The sequence below is a fragment of the Myotis yumanensis genome, unplaced genomic scaffold (genome assembly GCF_028538775.1).
Source record: "Myotis yumanensis isolate MYYU_CA2020_CCGP unplaced genomic scaffold, mMyoYum1.0.hap1 SCAF_2, whole genome shotgun sequence".
NCBI classification, from domain to species: Eukaryota; Metazoa; Chordata; class Mammalia; order Chiroptera; family Vespertilionidae; genus Myotis; species Myotis yumanensis.
Genome location: NW_027223753.1, coordinates 177,606,405 through 177,628,636, shown reverse-complemented (window position 1 = coordinate 177,628,636; position 22,232 = coordinate 177,606,405). Strand labels below are relative to the sequence as shown.

At 40.9% G+C, this 22,232-nt stretch overlaps 1 pseudogene; it reads right to left on the bottom strand.

Moving 5' to 3' along the window:
• Positions 1 to 386: 386 nt before the first annotated feature.
• LOC139002671 (large ribosomal subunit protein uL6 pseudogene) lies at positions 387 to 1,034 on the bottom strand (annotated as a pseudogene).
• Between the last annotated feature and the right edge of the window lie 21,198 nt (positions 1,035 to 22,232).

Here is a 22,232-nt window from a genome sequence, read left to right as displayed (position 1 = left end):
ATGGGAATTCCATTTTTAATGTTTTGATGAAACTCCATTCTATTTTTCCACAGTGGCTGCACCAGTCTATATTCCCACCAGCAGTGAATGAGAGTTCCTCTTTCTCCACATCCTCACTAGCACTTGTTGTTTGTTGATTTGTTGATGATAGCCATTCTGACAGGTGTGAGATGGTACCTCATTGTCTTTTTGATTTGCATCTTTTGGGTGATTAGTGACTTAGAGCATGTTTTCACATGTCTCTTAGCCTTCTTTATGTCCACTTTCAAAAAGTGCCTTTTTGTCCCAAATCAATTCAAGGCTTTTATTGTACATCTTTATAGTTTCACAAATAAGTGTGACAAATCATTTTGCATCTCAGTGTTTCTATAGCTGGATGACTTAGATCTTATTCATCAGCCTGCTGAACTGTTCCTTTTTCAGAAACATGGATACCATCCAAAAATTTTCTGATATCCTTGTTTTTAACTGTTGTGGCTTGCTGAATCAAAGCAGCTGAATTTGATACACGTTCAGTGTCATTTCCTTCAAGAATCAACTCATCTTTCTGGGCTTGAGATACTGAACAAGCAACGACTGACCTCATCCAAACTCTGCGGATGTATTTTTTCGCCCAAGAAATTTCTAATTTCAACAAGAGAACCATTCTCCTGAATAACGACGTTGATGAGGAAGGGAGCTTACACAGACCTCATCTTGTAACGAAAACCCAGTGTAACTCCCTTGATCATGTTCTGTACATGACGGCAGATAGTGCAAACTGTAGCCAATTCCTTTTTATTTCCCCACCATTTGTCAACCCGGAGCCTCTTCTTTTTCTTTCGGAGGAGACTGAACTCTACATTGATGTGATTGAAGCCCCTCCGCAGGGTGCCTCTGGGGCCCTTCACAATAACTGTGCGCCCCTTCAGAGTGATGTCCACATTTTCTGGGATGTCCAGTCTGATTGCTGAGAATGTATATAGGCTCTTTAGAAATGAGCACAACTGCAGCCAGGTAAAGATGTATATGCGGCAAAGAGGAAGTGTCTCCATTTGCCCATTTTTTGATGGGATTGTTTATCTTCTTTTTGTTAAGATGTATGAGTTCCCTATAAATTTTGGAGATTAGGCCCTTATCAGATATTACATTGGCAAATATGTTCTCCCATGCAGTGGGCTTTCTTGTTGTTTTGTTGATAGCTTCTTTTGCTGTGCCGAAGCTTTTTATTTTGATGTAGTCCATTTGTTTATTTTCTCCTTAGTTTCCATTGCCTTATGAGCTGTATTGGTAAAGATATTGCTACAATATATGTCTGATATTTTACTGCCGATGGATTCTTCTAAGATTTTTATGGTTTCCTACCTTTAAGTCCTTTATCCATTTTGAGTTTATTTTTGTGTGTGGTGTAAGCTGGTGTCCTAGTTTCATTTTTTTTGCATTTATCTGACCAATTTTCCCAACACCATTTATTGAAGAGATTATCTTGATTCCATTGTATACAATTGCCTCTTTTGTCAAATATTAATTGAGCATAATGGCTTGGGTAAATTTCTGGGTTCTCTGTTCTGTTCATTGGTCTATGTGTCTGTTCTTGTGCCAGTACCAGGCAGTTTTGAGAACAGTGGCTTTGTAATATAGCTTGATATCTGGTATTGTAATCCCTCCAACATTGCTCTTCTTTCTTAGGATTGCTGTGGCTATTTGGGGTAATTTTTATTTCATATAAAGTTTTGGAGAGTTTGTTCTAGGTCTGTGAAATATGTTGTTGGTATCTCAATGGGGATTGCACTGAATTTATAGTTTGTTTTGGGTAGTATGGACATTCTAATGATGTTAATTCTACCAATCCATGAACACGGTATATTCTTCCATTTGTTCATGTCTTCCTCTATCTCTTTTTTCAACGTTCTGTAGTTTGCTGAGTACAGGTCTTTTACCTCCTTAGTTAAGTTTATTCCTAGGTATCTTAATTTTTTTTTTTGTTGCAATGGTAAATGGGATTTTTTTTTTTTCTTCTCTTTCTGTGAGTTCATTATTGATGTATAAAAAAGCCATAGACTTCTGGGTGTTAATTTTGTATGCTGCTACATTGCCAAATTCATTTATTTAATCTAGTAGGTTTTTTTTAATGGAGTCTTTCGGGTTTTCTATGTTAGGAATTCACATGTCATCTGCAAATAATGACAGTTTTTCTCCTTCTTTTCCAATTTGGATGCCTTTTATTTCTTCTTCTTGTCTGATCACTATGGCTAGCACTTGTAGTATATGTCAAATAGGAGTGGTAAGAGTAGGCACCCCTGTCTTGTTCATGAGATGGAATTCTTTACAACAGGTCTGTTGTTTGAGTTTCAGATTCAACTTTTAAACATCTTCCTAGGAACATATATACTAACCTATAGGACTGTCTATATAATAGTTAATATGGGGATATTCAGAAATCACACAAGACAGCTTCCAGAGAAACCAAAACTCACTTTATATTAATATAATTAGTAAGAAGATTATTTTCCAATTTCTTGCCTAATAGGAAAAAAATCTATAAATGGGGAGTGATGTATTTGGGGCAGTAGTTTTATTTTGTGCTCTGACACTATAGACAATATTAGATTTTGAAGTGGTTCTGTGAGTTGTGTGTAGTTGTGACAGAGATTCTGAGCATAGTAGAATTACAGGATATTTTTAGAGCTAGATATAAATTCAGAGATTACTTAAACCAATCATCTCACTTTTCATATTAGCGATTTTAGCTGTGATTTATTTTTCTAAATACTGATAAGAAAATGACCCCAAAATGAACATCTGCCCAATTGTATACCTACTCTTAAAATATTCACCTGGGCCCTGGCTGGGTGGCTTAGTTGGTTGGAGCATCATCTGGTACACCCAAAGGTTGTGGTTTGATTCCAAGTCTAGGCACATACTTAGGTTGCTGGCAGATCCCTGGTCAGAGCGTGTATGGGAGGCAACAGATCAATATTTCTATCTTACATTGACTCTTCTCTCCTCTCCTCTCCTCTCCTCTCCTCTCCTCTCCTCTCCTCTCCTCTCCTCTCCTCTCCTCTTCCCTTCCCCTCCCTTCCCTTCCCTTCCCTTCCCTTCCCTTCCCTTCCCTTCCCTTCCCTTCCCTTCCCTTCCCTTCCCTTCCCTTCCCTTCCCTTCCCTTCTCTCTCCCCTTCAAATCAATAAACATAGCCTCAGTGAGAATTAAAAAATATATTCACCTGGTAGAGTAAATTGAACATCTCATGTTTATCAGGTATTAAAGTAGTATACTTTAAAATATTTTCTTGAATTCTTCTTTAAAAAGAGCAAGTTTTATTATTCCCATTTTACAGAACAGTCTCTGAGCCATACTTGTTTAGATATCTTTGGAAACAACTTACTCTTTTTATGATATACTAAGTTAGAATTATAGAAAATCCCTCCATAAAAGGGCCATAATTAAAAAACTATTTAAGTTCTGAATGCAGTTCCTTATAGGAACAATATTAGAAGTAGCAGAAATTCTCAGATTAGCCTACAAATTTCCAAACTCCCATCTGTACCTGGCTGCAGTTGTGCTCATTTCTAAAGAGAAGGCAAATTGCTGCTATCCTAGGACTTAGTAAGATATTTTTCTGTTTGACATTTTGTTACTTGAGTAAATTAAGTAAATGAAGGGATGAGGCAGTGGAGGGAAATGTTTGGTGAAGTTTCTGTTGTTATTCTTTCTTAATGTCTTCCATCTCATGACTTTTCTTTGTTACAAATATATGGCTGGCATTTTCTTCTTATGCTTATTTAAAACAGGCTGGTGTGTTTATTTGTATATTTTTCCCAGAAATTGAACAGAGAATAGGTAGGAAGAAGAAGATAGATCTGTATGAAATAGGTGGGCAAGAATTGGAAAAGTGTAGGGAAGGAAAATGTGAAAATGTTACTGCCTGAGATAGAGAACTTGGAGAAGTGGCCTTTAACAGATTTGTAAACTAGCCACGAGGTGGCGCCATCATCCAAGGACAGCTTAGTTGCTTTTCAGGCTGTGCTGAAAGCTTGCTCTGGGTGCAAGAGTTATAATAGAGTGAAAAGAAGAAAGTAATGACCCTATTGCTTTCTGTTCATATGTAAGATGTGAAAATCTTAAGACACGCTTAGTGAATATTTATTAAATTGATAAGTGATGACTTATAAGTAAGTACCTTCCACCAACTTCAATTAGTCTTTTATTTCTCTTCCCTTTGAAAGGGGCTTCACTGTTTTAATTACCGATACATGAGTAAGATAAAAAATTTATAGTTGAAATCTCAGTAATTATTTTTATTGGATTGTTATTTTTATGAAACTTTATGCCCAACTTTTAAAAAGTAAAGGAGCTTTCATATCTAGAGAATACTTTTGTGAAAAACTGGGACACCATGCAAAAAGATATAAGCAAAAAGAACAGAAAAAAAAAACTATGTAAAAATTAGAGATAACAAGAGGAAGAAGATATAATTCTTGAAACTCAGATGGAAAACCAGTAGAGAGGTTTAGTGGTTGAGAGAGACTTAGTAAAAATGTGATTGTTGATGTCATTTGCCTTGAAAGCTACTGAAACTTGGGAAAGACCTGAGAAGATGTTTGCAGACTAGTAAGAGGCAAACAGAGATTTTTCTAATGTGACAAAAGAGACTGGCTAGATCTTGACTCATATTTAGATGTAATATATAAGTACCTCTTTGTAAGTCTCCAACTTTTTTGCTTATCAGAATATTGAAAATTTGTGTTTATTTTCACTGTAATTGGGGTGAGACATGGAAATACAATGTAGATATATAATAATTTATTTCATCTGTAATTTTGTGATGCAGAGTTTAAATTTGGCAAATGTTAACTTTTGAGCATTAATCTAACACTGAATCCTGCTTTACAAGTCAATGGATAAATAGCAATTATACTTAGAAAATGATGAGAAAGAACTTTCAACAAAGGAAATAAAAGCTTTTGTTAGCATAAGGCCCTGAGTTTGTAGCTACTTGCCCAGACAAAGGATGAGCCCTCATTTAGGTTTCAATTGATTGCAGAGCAGACCATCAAAAAAAGAAGGCCTTCTAAGGCAAGATAATACAACAGCAGGAAAAATATAATTTTGTTCTTCTAACCTCATACTTTCTACACATTAGTGGCAACTCTTTAATAAAAACCACCAAGTATTCCCATTGCCTTCCAACTAATGTATTTCTTAAGAGTATTGAAAAGACCACTGGATAGATGAGAAAGCTGTATGTCTAACCCTGACTTTTCTCCTGGGCCTCAAGCCCGTCTATGCCCCTGTCTATTCCATGTCTCCACTTAGATGTGGCATTTCAAACATATTATAACTGATCCATCTTTCACCATCAAGCGTTTTGTTTTTTTTAAATATATTTTTATTGACTTCAGAGAGGAAGGGAGAAGGGGAGAGAGATAGAAACATCAATAATGAGAGAGAATCCTCCCACTGGGGATCAAGCCAGCAACCAGGGACTGTGCCCTGACTGGGAATTGAACCATGTCCTCCTGGTTCTGGTTCATAGGTTGATGCTCAACTACTGAGCTATACCAGCTGGGCACAAAGGTTTATTTTTTATTGAGTTTTGTGGTTATATTGATTTATTTTTCAGCTTTTTGGATGAACAGTGTTTTCTCTCCTTTTTGTGACTTTGTGCATGCCCTTCTTTTTCTCTGAACTATCACTACTGACCCCCACCACACCCAAGCCCACCCTGGGGCTTCCATTTCCTAGGTCTATTTTATTTTATTTAAAAAAAATATATATATATGTTTTTTAAAATATATTTTATTGATTTTTTACAGAGAGGATGGGAGAGAGATAGTTAGAAACATCGATGAGAGAGAAACATCGATCAGCTGCCTCCTGCACACTCCCTACTGGGGATGTGCCTGCAACCAAGGTACATGCCCTTGACCGGAATCGAACCCGGGACCCTTCAGTCCGCAGGCCGACGCTCTATCCACTGAGCCAAACCGGTCATTTCCTAGGTTTAAATGCTTTGAAGTATCCTATATTTCTACCTGTACAGCTCTTATCACACCAATAACTTGTGAATATCATCCACTAGAATTTAAGGTCTGTGATGGGAGGCCAAATTTACTTTATTTATTACTGTATCATCAGCAACCACCCATGCCAGTCTTATGTTAAAATCAATCATATTTGTTGAATAAAAGAGAATTCAAGTTTCATACCTAAGGGAAAGAACGAGCATAGAGAAATCCAAGATGGCAATGAGTAGATGGATGTTACATCACCTCCTCCCAGCACCAAACTGGAATTACAACGGAAGCATAGAACAATAACCAACTGAAGACTAACTGAAGAGAAGTCTTATAACCAAGGATTTACAGAAGAAGCCAAACTGAGACGAGTGGGAAGGGCATAGAAGCAAAAAGGCATGGGTCCAATTCCAGGGGCAGTGGCTGAAATCTTGGAGGGATAGCTTAGCTGCAAAAGTTCCACCTGCGGAGCATGGGGTTTCAGTCCCCACACCAGGCTCTTCAGTCCAGAGCACCAGAGCTGGGAAGAGGTGCCCACATAACACCTGGCTGTGAAAATCAGCAGGGATTCTATCCATCAGGGAGAGACAGGAACCCGATGCACAAAATCTCATTCCCAGTTACTCACCTTGGCTTTGGCAGAGGGAGAGCAGAGTAGACTAGAGGCATGCAAGGAGAGACTGGGGTTTGTGGCTCTGGGGAGAGAGCTAAAGGGATAGCCAACAAGACTCCCATGCTGAGTCACTCTCCTGCACCACAAACAACATCACTTCTTTTTTTAAAAAATTGATTTCAGAGAAGAAGGGAGAGGAAGAAATAGAAACATCAATGATGGGAGAGAATCATTGATCCACTCCTCCTGCTTGCCCCCTACTGGGGATCAAGCCCACAATCCAGGCATATGCCCTTGACCGAAATCGAACCCAAGACCCTTCAGTCTGCAGGCTGACACTCTATCCATCCACTGAGCCAAACTGGCTAGAGCAACAATATCATTCTTGAGTGGAGCCCCACCCCCTCCATATGGCATCAGCCTGGGGGAATGCAATAGCCCCACCCTCTGAACCCCACTCTGCAGAGTCAGCTGCCTGGGCTGGGGTATAAAAGTCTGAGCAGACTTAAGAGGTGTCAGTGACTGGGTTGTGTGGCTTTGGGATGGGGCAATTTTCCCCACTTTCTTGTAAATTTGACTGGGACCTCCTTCTCATGGGAGATCTGCTAATTTCACTCTCCAGGCTCCTGGCTGCCCTACCCTCCCAATGATTGGTGGCTCTGCCCTGCCGAGGTCTGGGCAGAATCTGGGACAGACTGAATTGTGTGGCCAGTCCCTGCACCCACCCCAAAGCCTGACTGGCACCTCCCCCTCTTCCAACTCCTGGTGGCCCTGCCCTGATGAGATGAGGCTCCTGATAGAATCTTGGACAGTCTGAATTGTGTGGCTCTAGTACAGGGGAAATTTTTGCCTTGTGCTTATAACCAATGCAGAGTCCTCCCTTCACTCGGCCAAATCTTGGTCTGTTTGGGCCTGATAAACTCTTCTGGCTTCCCTTTGACAAACTCCCTAAGATTCCGCCCTACTACAAAGGTGTGTGAGCACCCAGCAGGTGACCGCTAGACTTGGTATTCCCTGGGATATTGCTAAGTGGCCTCAGACCCAGCACTGGCACTGAGAATGAAACTGTATGGATCTGGTAAAAACCACTCACTCCTACCTGGTGACTCACTGAGAATCTACCTTATGCAACTTGAGTACCACCAGAGGCTCTTTCAGTGATTGAACCTAACTGGCAGCTAGGCAGAAATGGGAGGCGGTGGATCTCAGGTTTCTTGGGACATTTGCTGACTAGCCCTGACCTGGCACTGGTAAAAGCCAGTGTTGGTGTGCACCTTGGTCCTTCCCATGCACACCCAAGCCCAGCAGAGGCAGCCACAAACTATGAATCGCTTTGTAGCTCCAGACAGGTTTCCCAGGCTCAGTCACAGGCAGCATCTGACATTGACCTGCAACAGAGTCCCTCCCAAGAGGCCCAGAATCAATACACCCAGTGGCCAGCTTCAAACATCAAAGCAGGATCCAATTAACTTCATAAGCAGCATACCCAAAGGGAGATCTCAGCAGGCACTAGACCTTGCTGAGGCGAATTCCACTTTGTGTGGTCAGCACCTGCACAGCAGCTCATACACTATGTTTGGGGTTGATCCTCATAGTCAGTGAGCCTGAGGGGTGACTCCATGCACAAATGGGCCAATAGAAATCAAGACACAATTACAACAGAAGGGCCCATATAACCCACACAAGGGACATTCTTGAAGCACCCAGCTCAAGTGATCGAGGAGACTGCACCACTGGGTCCCACAGGACACCTACTACATAAGGTGACCCTATCAAGATTGGGAGTCATAGCAGGTCTATTTGATACATAGAAATGAATACAAAGAGGCAGACAAAATAGGAAGACAAAGAAACATGCCACAAATGAAAGAATAAGAGAAATCTTTATAAAAGGAGCTAAATGAAATGGAAGCAACAATTTACCAGATAGAGTTCAAATGAATGGCTATAATGATGCTCAGGAGACTTAGTGAGAACTATAACAGCATAAAAAGGGCATAAAAACCATAAAAAAAACCACAGCCAGAAATGAAGAATACAATATTTGAAATGAAGAATACACTAGAAGGAATAAACCATAGGTTGGTTGAAGCAGAGGATCAATTAAGCAATTTGGAAGAAAAGGTAGCAGAACATGTCCAAACAGACCAGAAAAAGAAAAAAAGAATTAGAAAAAATGAGGATAGCCCAACTGGCCTGGATTAGTGGTTAAGCATCAACCTATGAACCAGGAGGTCACAGTTCGATTCCTGGTTGGGTCACATGCCCAGGTTGTAGGCTTGATCCCCAGTGGGGGTGTGCAAGAGACAGACAATCAATGATTCTCTCTCATCATTGATGTTTCTATCTCTCTCTCCCTCTCCCTTCCTTTCTGAAATCAACAAAAATATATATTTTAAAAAATAAGGGCAGTCCTGGCCAGTGTGGCTCAGTTGGTTGGAGTGTGTCTTGTACATCAAAAGGTTGTGGGTTCAAATCCTGGACAGGCCACATATCCCAGTTGCAGTCTTGATTCCTTGTCAGGACATGTTCAGGAGGCAACTGATGGATGTTTCTCTCTTTTTCTCTCTCTCTCAAATAAATAAAAAGATGATAGTTTAAGAGAACTTTGGGACAACATGAAGTGTACCAATATTTGTATCATAGGGGTACCAGAAGGATAAGAGAGCAAGCAAGGGAACAAGAGCCTATTTGAAGAAATAATGACTGAAACTTCCCTAACCTTGTGAAGGAAAAATGACACATAAGCCCAAAAAGCACAGAGTGTCCCAAACAAGATGAACCCAAAGAGACCCACACCAAGACACATCATAATTAAAATGTCAAAGGTTAAAGAAAAAGAGAGAATCTTAAAAGCAGCAAGAAAAGACCGTTACCTACAAGGGAGCTCTCATAAAACTGTCAGCTGATTTCTCAACAGAAACATTTTAGACCAGAAGTGATTGGCATGAATTATTCAAAATGATGAAAAGCAAGGACCTACAACTAAGAATACTTTACCCAGCAAGATAATCATTTAAAAATCAAAGGAGAAAAAAGAGCTTCTCAGATAAGAAAAAGCTAAAGGAATTCATTACCACCAAACCAGTATTACAAGAAATGTTAAAGGGGTTTCTTGAAGAAGAAGAAGGAGAAGAAGAAGAAAAAGAAGGGAAAAAACCAGAGGAACATGGTTAAAAGAATAAATACACACCTATTAATAATCACTTTAAATGCCCTATGTGCTCCAATCAAAAAACGTAGGGTAGCTGAATAGATAAGAAAACAAGACCTATGTATGCTGTTTAGAAGAGACTCATCCTAGTATGAAAGATGCACACAAATTAAAAGTAAAGGAATGGAAAAAGATTTTTCTTTTCAAAGAATCAAGAGTTTTTTTTTTAAAAAAAGGTAAACAAGATTAAGAAATGGAAATAAGAAAATCTGGAGTAGCAATACCTATATCTGACAAAATGGACTTTAAAACAAAGGCTATAGTAAGTGATAAAGAAGAACACTAGCCTATCTAATAATAGACAAACATGGTAATTAACCGTACCTTTGCTACGCCTTCCATAGGCTAACCAGCGTGATATGCAAATTAACTGCCAACAAAGATGGTGGCTAATTTGCATACTGTAGGCAGGGCGGGGCAGCGCCATCCTGCCTGCCTCGCTGCCATCCAGGCCTGCTATTTGCCACCCGGGGCGGTAGGGTGGGACAGCGCCATCCCGCCTGCCCTGCTGCCATCCTGGCCTGCTATCTGCGACCCGGGCGGTGGGCATCCTGTGTGCGACCCGACCCAGGGTGGTGGGGTGGGACAGCGTGGCTCCTCTGTCACCCCAGCTTCCTCATCACAGCTCCCTTGGGGGCCTAAGCCTTTAGTCGGACATTCCCCGAGGGCTCCCTGGCTGCCAGAAGGATGTCTGACTGAAAGCTTAGGCCTGATCCCCCAGGGAGTGGGCCTAAGTCGACAGGTGGACGTCCCCCAAGGGGTCCTGGACTGCAAATGGGCGCAGGCTGGGCTGAGGGACCCCCCCAAGTGCACAAATTTTTGTGCACCAGGCCTCTAGTTCTATATAATAAAAGGCTAATATGCAAATAGACTCAACAGCCGGAACAACTGAACAACCAGTCACTATGACATCGCTGACCACCAGGGGGGCATGTGCGGAACATGGCAGGCATTGGCCACGGCGGGATGGTGGAGCAAGTGAGCAGGAGCACCAGACCAAGGCAGGGTGCCAGTCACTGTCATCGGGGCGAGCCTCTGGTGGTTACTGAAAATTCTTTGCTCCTCCGTGCTGCAGTCCTGCCTGGTGCTTGTACCTGCTGCTGGCGCCAGCCCCGCTTGCATCCACTGCCAGCAGTGGCCCTGCTTGTACCTGCAGCCGGCAGTGGAGCCACCGCTCGTACCTGCTACTGGTGCCTGATGCCAGTAGAGATCACTTGGCACCATCAGCAGGTGTGAGTGGCAGCTGCTGGCCCTGATCGCCCCTGATGGCTTCTCCACCTCCCCCTGCTCCTGAGGGGCAATCATGGCAGCAGTTGCTGCTCACACCCACTGACAGCACCAGCCCTGCTTGCACCCACTGCTGGCGCTGGCCCCAATTGCTCTGTGCCATCAGTGGGTGTGAGTGAGGCTGATGCCATCTGCACGTGGGAGCAGCAGCGGTGGGAGCGGGGCTGCCAGCAGACAGGGGGCCAGGGACTGCAGCAGGAGGGGCCGGATGGGGGCACAGAGGATGGGCCAAGACCCGCCCCTGTGTCTACTGCAGTCTCGCGGCCCACAGTTCCTTTCAAGTTGCACGAATTTGTGTACTGGGTCCGTAGTATAATGATAAAGGGATCAATTCAACAAGAACATATAACCCTTATAAACATTTATGCACCCAACATAGGAGCACCTAAATATATAAAGCAAATCTTGATGGACATAAAGAGAAAAATCAATAGTAATACATAGTTGGTAATTTTAACACCCCATTGACATCAATGATAGAACTTCCAGACAGAAAATCAATAAGGAAACAATGGCCTTAAATGACACATTAGATCAGATGGATTTAATTGATATCTTCAGAGCATTTTACCCTAAGGCAACAGAATATATATTCCTTTTAAGTGTACATGGAACATTTTCTAGGATAGACCACATGTTAGGACACAAACCAAGTTTCAATAAATTTAAGAAGCTTGAAATTATATCAAGCATCTTCTTTGACCATAGTGGTATAAAACTAGAAATCAATCACAAGAAACAAACTGAAAAACACAAAGATATGGAAGCTAAATAACACGTTACAAAACAATGAATGGGTTAACAATTATATCAAGGAAGAAATCAAAAGTTACCTTGAAACAAATTAAAATGAGTGCACAACAACCCAAAATCTATGGGATACAGCAAAAGCAGTCTTGAGAAGGAAATTCATAGCATTACAAGAAAAAGCTCAAATAAACAATCTAACTTTATACCTAAAGGAACTAGAAGAAACAACAATAAACAAAGCCAAAGTGAACAGAAGAAAGGAAATAACAAAGATCAGTGCAGAAATAAACAAAATAGAGTCCAAAGAAACAATACAGAGATCAATGAAACCAAGAGCTGGTTCTTTAAAAAGATAAACAATATTGGCAAACCTTTAACCAGACTCATCAAGAAAAAAAGAGAAAGGACCCAGATAAATAAAATCAGGAATGAAAGAGGAGAATAACTACTGACATCAAAGAAATGCAAAGGATTGTAAAATGTTATGAACAACTATATGCCAACAAATTAGACAATCTGGAAGAAATGGATAAATTCCTAGAAACATACTGTCTTCCAAAACTGAATCAAGAAGAATCAGAAAATCCAAGTAGACAGGTTAAAACTACTGAAATTAAGGTGGTAATAATAAAATAAAAACTCTCAGTGAAGATATTGCTACGACATATGTCTGATATTTTGCTGCCTCTGGATTCTTCTAAGATTTTTATGGTTCCATATTACATTTAAATCCTTTATCCATTTTGAGTTTATTTTTGTATATGGTGTAAGTAGGTGGTCAAGATTCATTTTTTTTGCCTGTATCTGTCCAATTTTCCCAGCACCATTTATTGAAGACACTGTCTTGACTCCATTGTATGCAATTGCCTCCTTTGTCAAATATTAATTGAGCATAGTGGCTTGGGTTGATTTCTGTTCTGTTCCATTGATCTATATGTCTGTTTTTGTGCCAGTACCAGACAGCTTTGAGAACAGTGGCTTTGTAATATAGCTTGAAATCTGATATTGTGATCCCTCCAACTTTGTTTTTCTTTTTCAAGATTGCTGTGGCTATTTGGGGTCTTTTTATTTTATTTATTTATTTTTGATATTTTATATTTATTTTATACTTTATGAGTGAGGACCATACTATATATTGCAAATAATAGGCTACATTTTAATATCAGGTTCTTTTTTCTTTATTTATTAAAGTATTACATATGTGTCCTTATCCCCCAATTGCCCTCCCCCATGCCCCCACTCATGCCCTCACCCCCCTGGTGTCTGTGTCCATTATTTGGGGTCTTTTTAAATTCCATATGAATTTTTGGAGAGTTTGTTCTAGGTCTGTGAAATATGCCGTTGGTATTTTAATGGGTATTGCATTGAATCTGTAGATTGCTTTGGGTAGTATGGACATTTTAATGATGTTGATTCTACCAATCCATGAACACAGTATGTTCTTCCATTTGTTTATGTCTTCCTCTATCTCTTTTTTCAACGTTCTGTAGTTTTCCGAGTACAGGTCTTTTACTTCCCTAGTTAAGTTTATTACTAGGTATCTTAATTTTTTGTTGCAATGGTAAATGGGATTGGTTTTTTTTCTCTCTCTTTCTGTGAGTTCATTATTGGTGTATAAAAAAGCCATAGATTTCTGGGTGTTAATTTTGTATCCTGCTACATTGCTGAATTCATTTATTAAGTCTAGTAGTCTAGAGTCTTTAGGGTTTTCTATCTATAATATCATGTCATCTACGATAATGACAGTTTTTCTCCTTCTTTTCCAACTTGGATGCCTTTTAATTCTTCTTCTTGTCTGATTGCTATGGCTAGCGCTTCCAATACTATGTCAAAAAGGAATGGTGAAAGTGGGCTCCCTGTCATGTTGCTGTTATTAGGTGAAATGGTTTTAGTTTTTGCCCATTGAGTATGATGTTGGCTGTAGGTTTGTCATATAAGGCTTTTATTATGTTGAGGTATGATCCCTCTATTCCCATTTTGCTGAGAGTTTTTATTAAGAAAGGGTATTGGATTTTGTCAAATGCTTTTGCTGCATCAATTGATATGATTATGTGATTTTCTCTCAAGATGCTTATGTGATGTATGACATTTATTGATTTGTGGATATTATAACAGACTTGCATCCCCAGAATAAATCTCACTTGGTCATTGTGTGTGATCTTCCTAGTGTAATGCTGGATCCGATTTGCTGGAATTTGTTGAGGATTTTAGTATCTATGTTCATCGGGGATATTGGCCTGTGATTCTCTTTCTTTGTAGTGTCTTTATCTGGTTTGGGGATTAGGGTAATGCCAGCTTCATAGAAAGAGCTTGGAAGTGTGCCTTCCTCTTGAATTTTTTGGAATAGTCTGAGAAGGATAGGTTCTAGTTCTTCTTTGAATGTTTGGTAAAACTCCCCAGTGAAGCTCATCCAAACCAGGGCTTTTGTTTGTTGAAAGTTTTTTTATTTTATTACTGCTTCAATTTCATCAGTAGTTATCAACCTATTCATGTTTTTTTATTCTTCCTGATTGGGTTTTGGAAGATTGTATTTTTCTAGGAATATTTCCATTTCGTCTACGTTGTCCAGTTTGTTGGAGTAGAGTTGTTCATAGTAATTTTTATAATCCTTTGTATGTCTGTGGGGTCGGTTGTTACTTCACCTCTCTCATTTCTGATTTTGTTTATTTGGGTCCTTTCTCTTTGTTTCTTGGTGAGCCTGGCTAGAGGTTTATCAGACTTGTTTATCCTTTCTTCACCGATACAGCTCTTAGGACAATGGAAACTAAAGAGAAAATAAACAAATGGGACTACATCAAAATAAAAAGCTTCTGCACAGCAAAAGAAACCATCAACAAAACAACAAGAAAGCCCACTTCCTGGGAGAACATATTTGCCAATGTTATCTCCGATAAGGGGTTTAATCTCCAAAACATACAGGGAACTCATACAACTTAACAAAAAGAAGATAAACAATCCAATAAAAAAAATGGGCCAAGGACCTAAATAGACACTTTTCAAAAGAGAACATACAGAAGGCCAAGAGACATATGAACTCATGCTCTAAGTCACTAATCATCTGAGAGATGCGAATCAAAATGACAGTGAGGTACTATCTCACACCTGTCAGAATGGCTATCAACAAACGACAAGTGTTGGCGAGGATGTGGAGAAAAAGGAACCTTTGTGCACTGCTGGCGGAAATGCAGACTGGTGCAGCCACTGTGGAAAACAGTATGGAGTTTTGTCAAAAAATTAAAAATGGAACTCCCATTTGACCCAGAATTCCACTTCTAGGAATATATCCCAAGAAATCAGAATCACCAATCAGAAAGAATATATGCGTCCCTATATTCATAGCTGCACAATTTACAACAGCTAAGATTTGGAAACAGCCTGAGTGCCTATCAGCAGATGAGTGGATTAAAAAACAGTGGTACATCTACACAATGGAATACTATGCTGCTGTAAAAAAGAAGGAACTCTTACCATTTGGAACAGCATGGATGGACCTGGAGAGCATTATGCTATGCAAAATAAGCCAATCAGAGAAAGATAAATATCACATTATCTCACTCATTTATGGAATATAATTAACAACATAAATTGAACAAAAATAGAGCTGGAAGCATCAAACAGACCATCCAACCTAAGAGGAAAGGCGGGGAACATGAGGGCGGTAAGAGATCAACCAAAGGACTTGTATGTGTGCATACTAGCATAACCACTAGTGGGGTGAGGGCATGTGCAGGGGCGTGGGAGCAGCTGGGGAGAGGTCAATGGGGAAAAAGGAGACTTACGTAATACTTTAAACAATAAAGAGTTTAAATTAAAATAAATAAATAAATAAAATAAAAGAGGAAAAAAAACCCCAAAACCTCTCAACAAACAAAAGCCCTGAAGTGGATTACAGAGAAGACTTCCAAGCTCTTTTTAGAAGGCCAGCTTTGTCTTAATGCCAAAGACACTACAAAGAAAGAAAAGTATAGGCCAATATTCCTGATGAACACAGATGCAAAAATCCTTAACAAAATATTAGCAAATTGGATCCAGCAATACATGGAAAAGATCATACATCAAGTGGGATTTATTCTGGTGATGCAAGGTTGGTACAATATCAGCAAATCAATAAATATACCACATAAACAAAATGAAGGATAAAAATCACATGATTATATCAATAGATGAAGAAAAAGTATTTGATAAAATCCAGCACCCATTTATGACAAAAACTCTCACAAAGTGAGAATAGAGGGAAAATGTTTCAACATAATAATGGCCATAATACATGACAAACCTACAGTCAACATCATATTCGATGGGCAAAAACTAAAAGCATTTCCTTTAAGATTGGGAACCTGACAGGGATGTCCACTTTCACCGCTCTTATTCAATACTAGAGGTCCGGTGCATGGATTTGTGCACCAGTGGGGACTCTCAGCCTGGCCTGCTGGGATCAGGCTGAAACCAGCCCAGTGCACAGCCAAAACTGGCCGTCCGACATCCCCTAAGGGGTCCCATATTGCTGGAGGGTGCAGGCCAGGCTGAGGGACCCTGCTGGTGCACGAATCTGTGCACCGATTTTACATAGAATGTATACAAAATCTTTGGTTAATCTCTTCCCACCCTCCCCCCTCCCCCCTTTCCTCTGATATTCATCAGTCTGTTTCATGTTTCCATGCCTGTGCATTGAGCTTCTACCCCCTGGTTGTCAGTGTGTGTCATAGCTACTGGTCAAACGGTCAAACAGTCAAATGGTCAAATGGTCAGATGGTCACTTAGGCTTTTATATATATACTAGAGGCCCAGTGCATAAAAATTTGTGCACTCGAGGGGGGGGGCCCTCAGCCTGGCCTGTGCCCTCTTGCAGTCTGGGACTCCTCGGGGGATGACCACCTGCTGGTTTAGGCCTGCTCCCTGGGGAATTGGGCCTAAGCTGGCAGTCAGACATTCCTCTGGCAGCCCGGGAGCCCTTGGGGGATGTCCACTTGCCAGCGGGGAGCAGGCCTAAGCTGCAGTCGGACATCCTTAGCACTGCTGAGGAGGTGGGAGAGGCTCCTACCACCACCACTGTACAGGCAGCTGTCAGCCTGACTTGTGGCTGAGCAGAGCTCCCCCTGTGGGAGCGCACTGACCACCAGGGGGCAGCTCCTGCATTGAGCGTCTGCCCCCTGGTGGTCACTGTGTGTCATAGTGACCAGTCATTCCCAGTCTTTCTGCTGTTAGGGTCCATTTGCATATTACCCTTTTATTATATAGGATAGAGGCCTGGTGCATGGGTGGGGGCCGGCTGGTTTGCCCTGAAGGGTGTCCTGGATCAGGGTGGGGGTCCTGCTGGGGTGCCTGGCCAGCCTGGGTGAGGGGCTGATGGGTGTTTGCAGGCTGGTCACACCCCCTTCAGGGTGGGGGTCCCCATTGGGGTGCCTGGCCAGCCTGGGTGAGGGGCTGATGGCTGTTTGCAGCTGGTCACACCCCCTTCAGGGTGGGAGTCCCCACTGGGGTGCCTGGACAGCCTGGGTGAGGGGCTGATGGCTGTTTGCAGGCTGGTCAAGTCCCCCTCTCCCCCCCGTGGGGACCCTCACCCCATGGAAGTTTGGCCAGACTGGGTGAGGGGTGATGGCTGTTTGCAGGCTGGCCACACCCCCTTTAGGGTGTGGGGTCCCCACTGGGGTGCCTGGCCAGTCTGGGTGAGGGGCTGAAGTCCGTTTTCAGGCTGGCCAAGCCCGCCGGTGACGGAAGCTCCCAGCCTCTCCTTTTTTTCTTTTTTCTTTTTATTCTGGGATTTATTTACCTTCTATAATTGAAACTTTGTTGCCTTCTGTGGAGCTCAGAGCCGGCTCCTGCTAGCTCCAGCTTTGTGGCCACGGCCAGGTGAAAGCAGGTATCTGGGGTTTATTTATCTTTTATAATCGAAACTTTGTTGCCTTCAGTGGAGCTCAGAACTGGCTGGGAAGCTTGGCTTCCTCCATCACTGGAGCAACCAAGCCTCCTGCTCACTTCAGCTCTGTGGCTGCTGGCCGCCATCTTGGTTTGGTTAATTTGCATATAGTCTCTCTGATTGGCTGGTGGGCGTGGCTTAAGACGTAGCGAAGGTACAGTCAATTTGCATGTCTGTCTTTTATTAGATTAGACTAGTAGATCTGTGCACGAATCTGTGCGCCAGTAGCTTGCTGCCACCCTCCTGTAGCTCTCTGCCCACTGCCCTGCCCTCCTGTAGCTCCCCCACCCCCTCCCTCCCACCCCACCTCATAGCTTGCTGCCCTGCCCCCTCCTGTAACTCTCCATCACCCGCTTGCAGCCAGTAGCTTGCTGCCGCCCTCCTGTAGCTCTCTGCCCACTGCCACACCTGCCCCCTCCCCTCCCCTCCCCCCCTTCTCCCCCTCATTACCCTCCACTCATAGTTTTCTGCCCTGCCCCCTCCTGTTCCACCACCCGCTTGTAGCTCGCTGCCCCACCCTCCTGCTGATCCGTGATCTGGTCTTTATGTAATGACCATCTGCATATTACATCTTTATTATATAGGATAGATAGTACTGCAAGTCCTTGCTACAGCAATCAGACAAAAAGAAGAAATAAAAGGCATCCAAATTGGAAAGGAAGAAGTAAAACTGTCATTGTTTACAGGTGACATAGTACTGTATTTAGAAAACCTTAAAGATTCCACCAAAAATAATACTAGAAGTGATAAAAGATTTCAGTAAGCAGGATACAAAAAAAAATCCAGAAATCATTTGCATTTCTATACACCAATAATGAACTAACAGAAAGGGAAACTAAGAAAATGATCCCATTTATAATTGCATACAAAAAACCCCCATCTTGGAATAAATTTAACCGAGGATGTAAAAGACCTATATAAGACACTGAAGAAAGAAATTGAAGAAGATACAAATAAGTGGCAGCATACACCTTGTTCATATGGATAGGAAGAATTAACATCATTAAAATGTCCAAACTATCCAAAGCAATCTATATACTCAATGCAATTCCCATCAAGATACCAATGGCATATTTCCCAGAACTAGAACAAATATTCCAAACATTTATATGGAACCACAAAGGATCCTGAATAGCCACAATAATCTTGGGAAAGAAGAACAAAGTTGGAGGAATCATGCTACCTAATATCAAACTATACTACAAGGGCATAGTAATAAGAACAGCATGGTATTGGCCTAAAAGCAAACATAAATAAATGGAACTGAATAGAAAGCCCAGAAATAAACCCATGCCTTTATGGTCAATTAATATTTGACAAAGGAGGCAAGAACATAGAATGGGGTAAGACTATTCAATAAATGGTGTTGGGAAAATTTGACAAATACATGCAAAAAAAAAAAAAGAAGAAGAAAAAGAAACTAGACTACCTTCTTACATCATACAAAAGATAAACTAAAAATGGATTAAAGACTTAAATTTTAGACTACAAACCACAAAATTTTAGAAGAAAACATAGGCGGTAAAATCTTGGACATTTCTTGTAAAACTATTTTTTTTCTGATATATCTTTTCTGGCAAAGGAAACGAAAGAAAAATTAAATAAATGGAACTACCAAACTAAAAAGTTTTTTTCACGGTAAAGGAAACCATCAACAAAATGAAAAGACATCCCACTGAATGGGAAAACATATTTGCCAATGATACATCTGATAAGGGGTCAATATCCAAAATTTAATAAGAACTTATACAACTCAACACCAAAAAACCCCAAAAACAACCCAATTAAAAAATGGGCAAAGGACCTTAATAGACATTTCTCCAAAGAGGACATATAGATGTCTGAAATATATGAAATATATGAGATATATGAAAATATGCTCAACATCCCTAATCATCAGAGAAATGCAAATTAAAACCACAGGGAGATATCACCTCACATCTGTCAGAATGGCTATCTTCAATAAATCAACAAAAAACAGTGTTGGTGAGGATGTGGAGAAAAGGGAACCCTCATGCACTGTTGGTAGGAATGCAGAATAATGCAGCCACTTGTGGAAAGCAGTATGGAGTTACCTCAAAAAAAAGTTAAAAATAGAACCACCTTATGACACAATGATTACACTACTGGGAATATATCTGAAGAAACCTGAAACACTGATTTGAAAGAATAGATGTATTCCTATGTTCATTGCAGCATTATTTACAATAGCCAAGATTTGGAAGCAGCCCAAGTGTCCATCAGTAGAAGAATGGACTAAAAAGTGATACATTAATACTGGAGAGTATTGTGCTAAGTGAAATAAGCCAGTCAGAGAAAGACAAGTACCACATGATTTCACTTATATGTGAATCTAATGAATAAAGTAAGCTAACAAACAGAATAGAAACAGACCGTTAGATATAGAGAACAGACTGATTGCTGTCAGTGGTCAAGGGTAGAGGAGTCGGGTGACAAAAGTGAAGTAAGTAAGCAAACAACGACAACAAAAAAACCATCATAGACAACGGTATGGTGACTACCAGAGGGAAAGGGGACTCGGGGGAGGCAGAAGTGGGTAAAGGGGGTATAAATGGTGATGGAAGGAGACTTGACTTGGGGTGGTGAACACACAATACAGTATATAGATGATGTATCATAGAATTGTACACCTGAAACCTATATAATTTTATTAACCAATGTCACCACAATAAGTTTATACAAAGAACTGACACCACACACACAATAAAGATCCAGCATAAACAGCATAGCAAATACAAAAGTTAGTTCAGATTACCTTTGCTGTACCACCAGCCCCTCATTGCCCATGGAGAAATGGTAGGGTGGGTGGAGGCATGAAAAGAGAGAGGTTTGAGGTGATCATGGTGTGCATACAAATGAAATAGAAAGTCAGCTTCTTTCTGGGGGGGGTAATGGAGCTTTCCCTAACTGCTCCCCCCTCTGCTTTCTCTCTCCCAATTCTCTCCCATTCTAATTATCACCAGCTGGAGCCACTTACTTCTAACCGTTTACATATTACTAAAGCATCTGTGAGAATGAAGCACTGTAAGCTTCAGATAGTACTAAACCAAATAAAAATATTTCCTGATTTTTGCTCCTATACCTTTTACAATAGATTACTCAGAGGGATGGGAAGAATGCCACAGATCAGATTATTTATCAGGTTATAGGAATCTACCCCCTGTGTCACACCCCAGGAACTGACCACATCTGGACTCATCCTGAATTGCATTTGCTACAGCATCATTACTTAATTTATGGATTTAAATTCCAAAAGGTTAAGGACATATATATGTCTGTTATCTGTCCTGGAAGAAACCAAAAGGGGGATTTATGAGGACCTAATTCATGCTAAAAACAGTTTTGTGAATTAGAGATCTAGTGTCCAGCTTGTAGATTTGGACATTGAACATTGAAGATATTAGACTGTTCATTTATTAATTTTGGGGGGCTTTTTAACACTTTTTTCCCCCACAGATTGTGACCTCTGTAAGGGTCTTAGTTAGCTTGGGCTGCTATAACAAAAATACCATCGATTGGGTGGCTTAAATTACAAACATTTATTTCTCATAAAAAATCTACATATTATAATATCTAAGTATATATCTATCTATACCACCACCAGACTATATTTATGTTTATATTTACATACTATAGTATATAAAATATATATATATATAGTCAGGCACTGCGTAATGATGTTATGTTTTGGTCAATGATATTCTGCATATACTACAGTGGTCACATAAAATTAAAATGGAGCTGTAAGATTCTTATTGCTTAGTGATATCACAGCTGTCCTAATGTCATAGTGCAATGAATTACTTACGTGTTGTGGTCTTGGTCTAAACAAACCTACTGTGCTGCCAGTCTTATACAAGTATAGCACATACAATTATGCACAATACACAATACTTGATAATGATAATAAATGACTATGTTACTGGCTTATCTACACTAATAAAAGAGAAACATGGTAATTGGCGTACGACCACTACCCTTCCCATTGGCTAATCAGTGAGTATATGCAAATTAACTGTCAGCCAAGATGGCGGCCGGCAGCCAGGCAGCTGGAAGCTAACAGGAGGCTTGCTTCCTTCAGTGACAGAGGACTCCAACGTTCCCCGCCGGCCTCTGAGCTTCAGTTGGAAACATAGTAACATTTATAGAAGATAAACAAAACTCCAGAAAACTCCTGTCAGTCAGCCGGGATCTCAGAGCTGGAGTCGCAACATTGTTTCGAATACAGAAAACAAAGGCCAGAAACATGCTTTCAGCCGAGCCTCAGAGAGAAAGCCGGCTCTCAGCTCCAGTGACAGCCATAGAAGGTAAATAAATGCCAGAATAAAAAAAAAAGAAAAAAAGGAGAGGTTTGGAGCTCCAGTCGCCCACCAGCCTGAAAACGGCCCTCAGTCCCTCACCCAGACTGGCCAGGCACCCCAGTGGGGACCCCC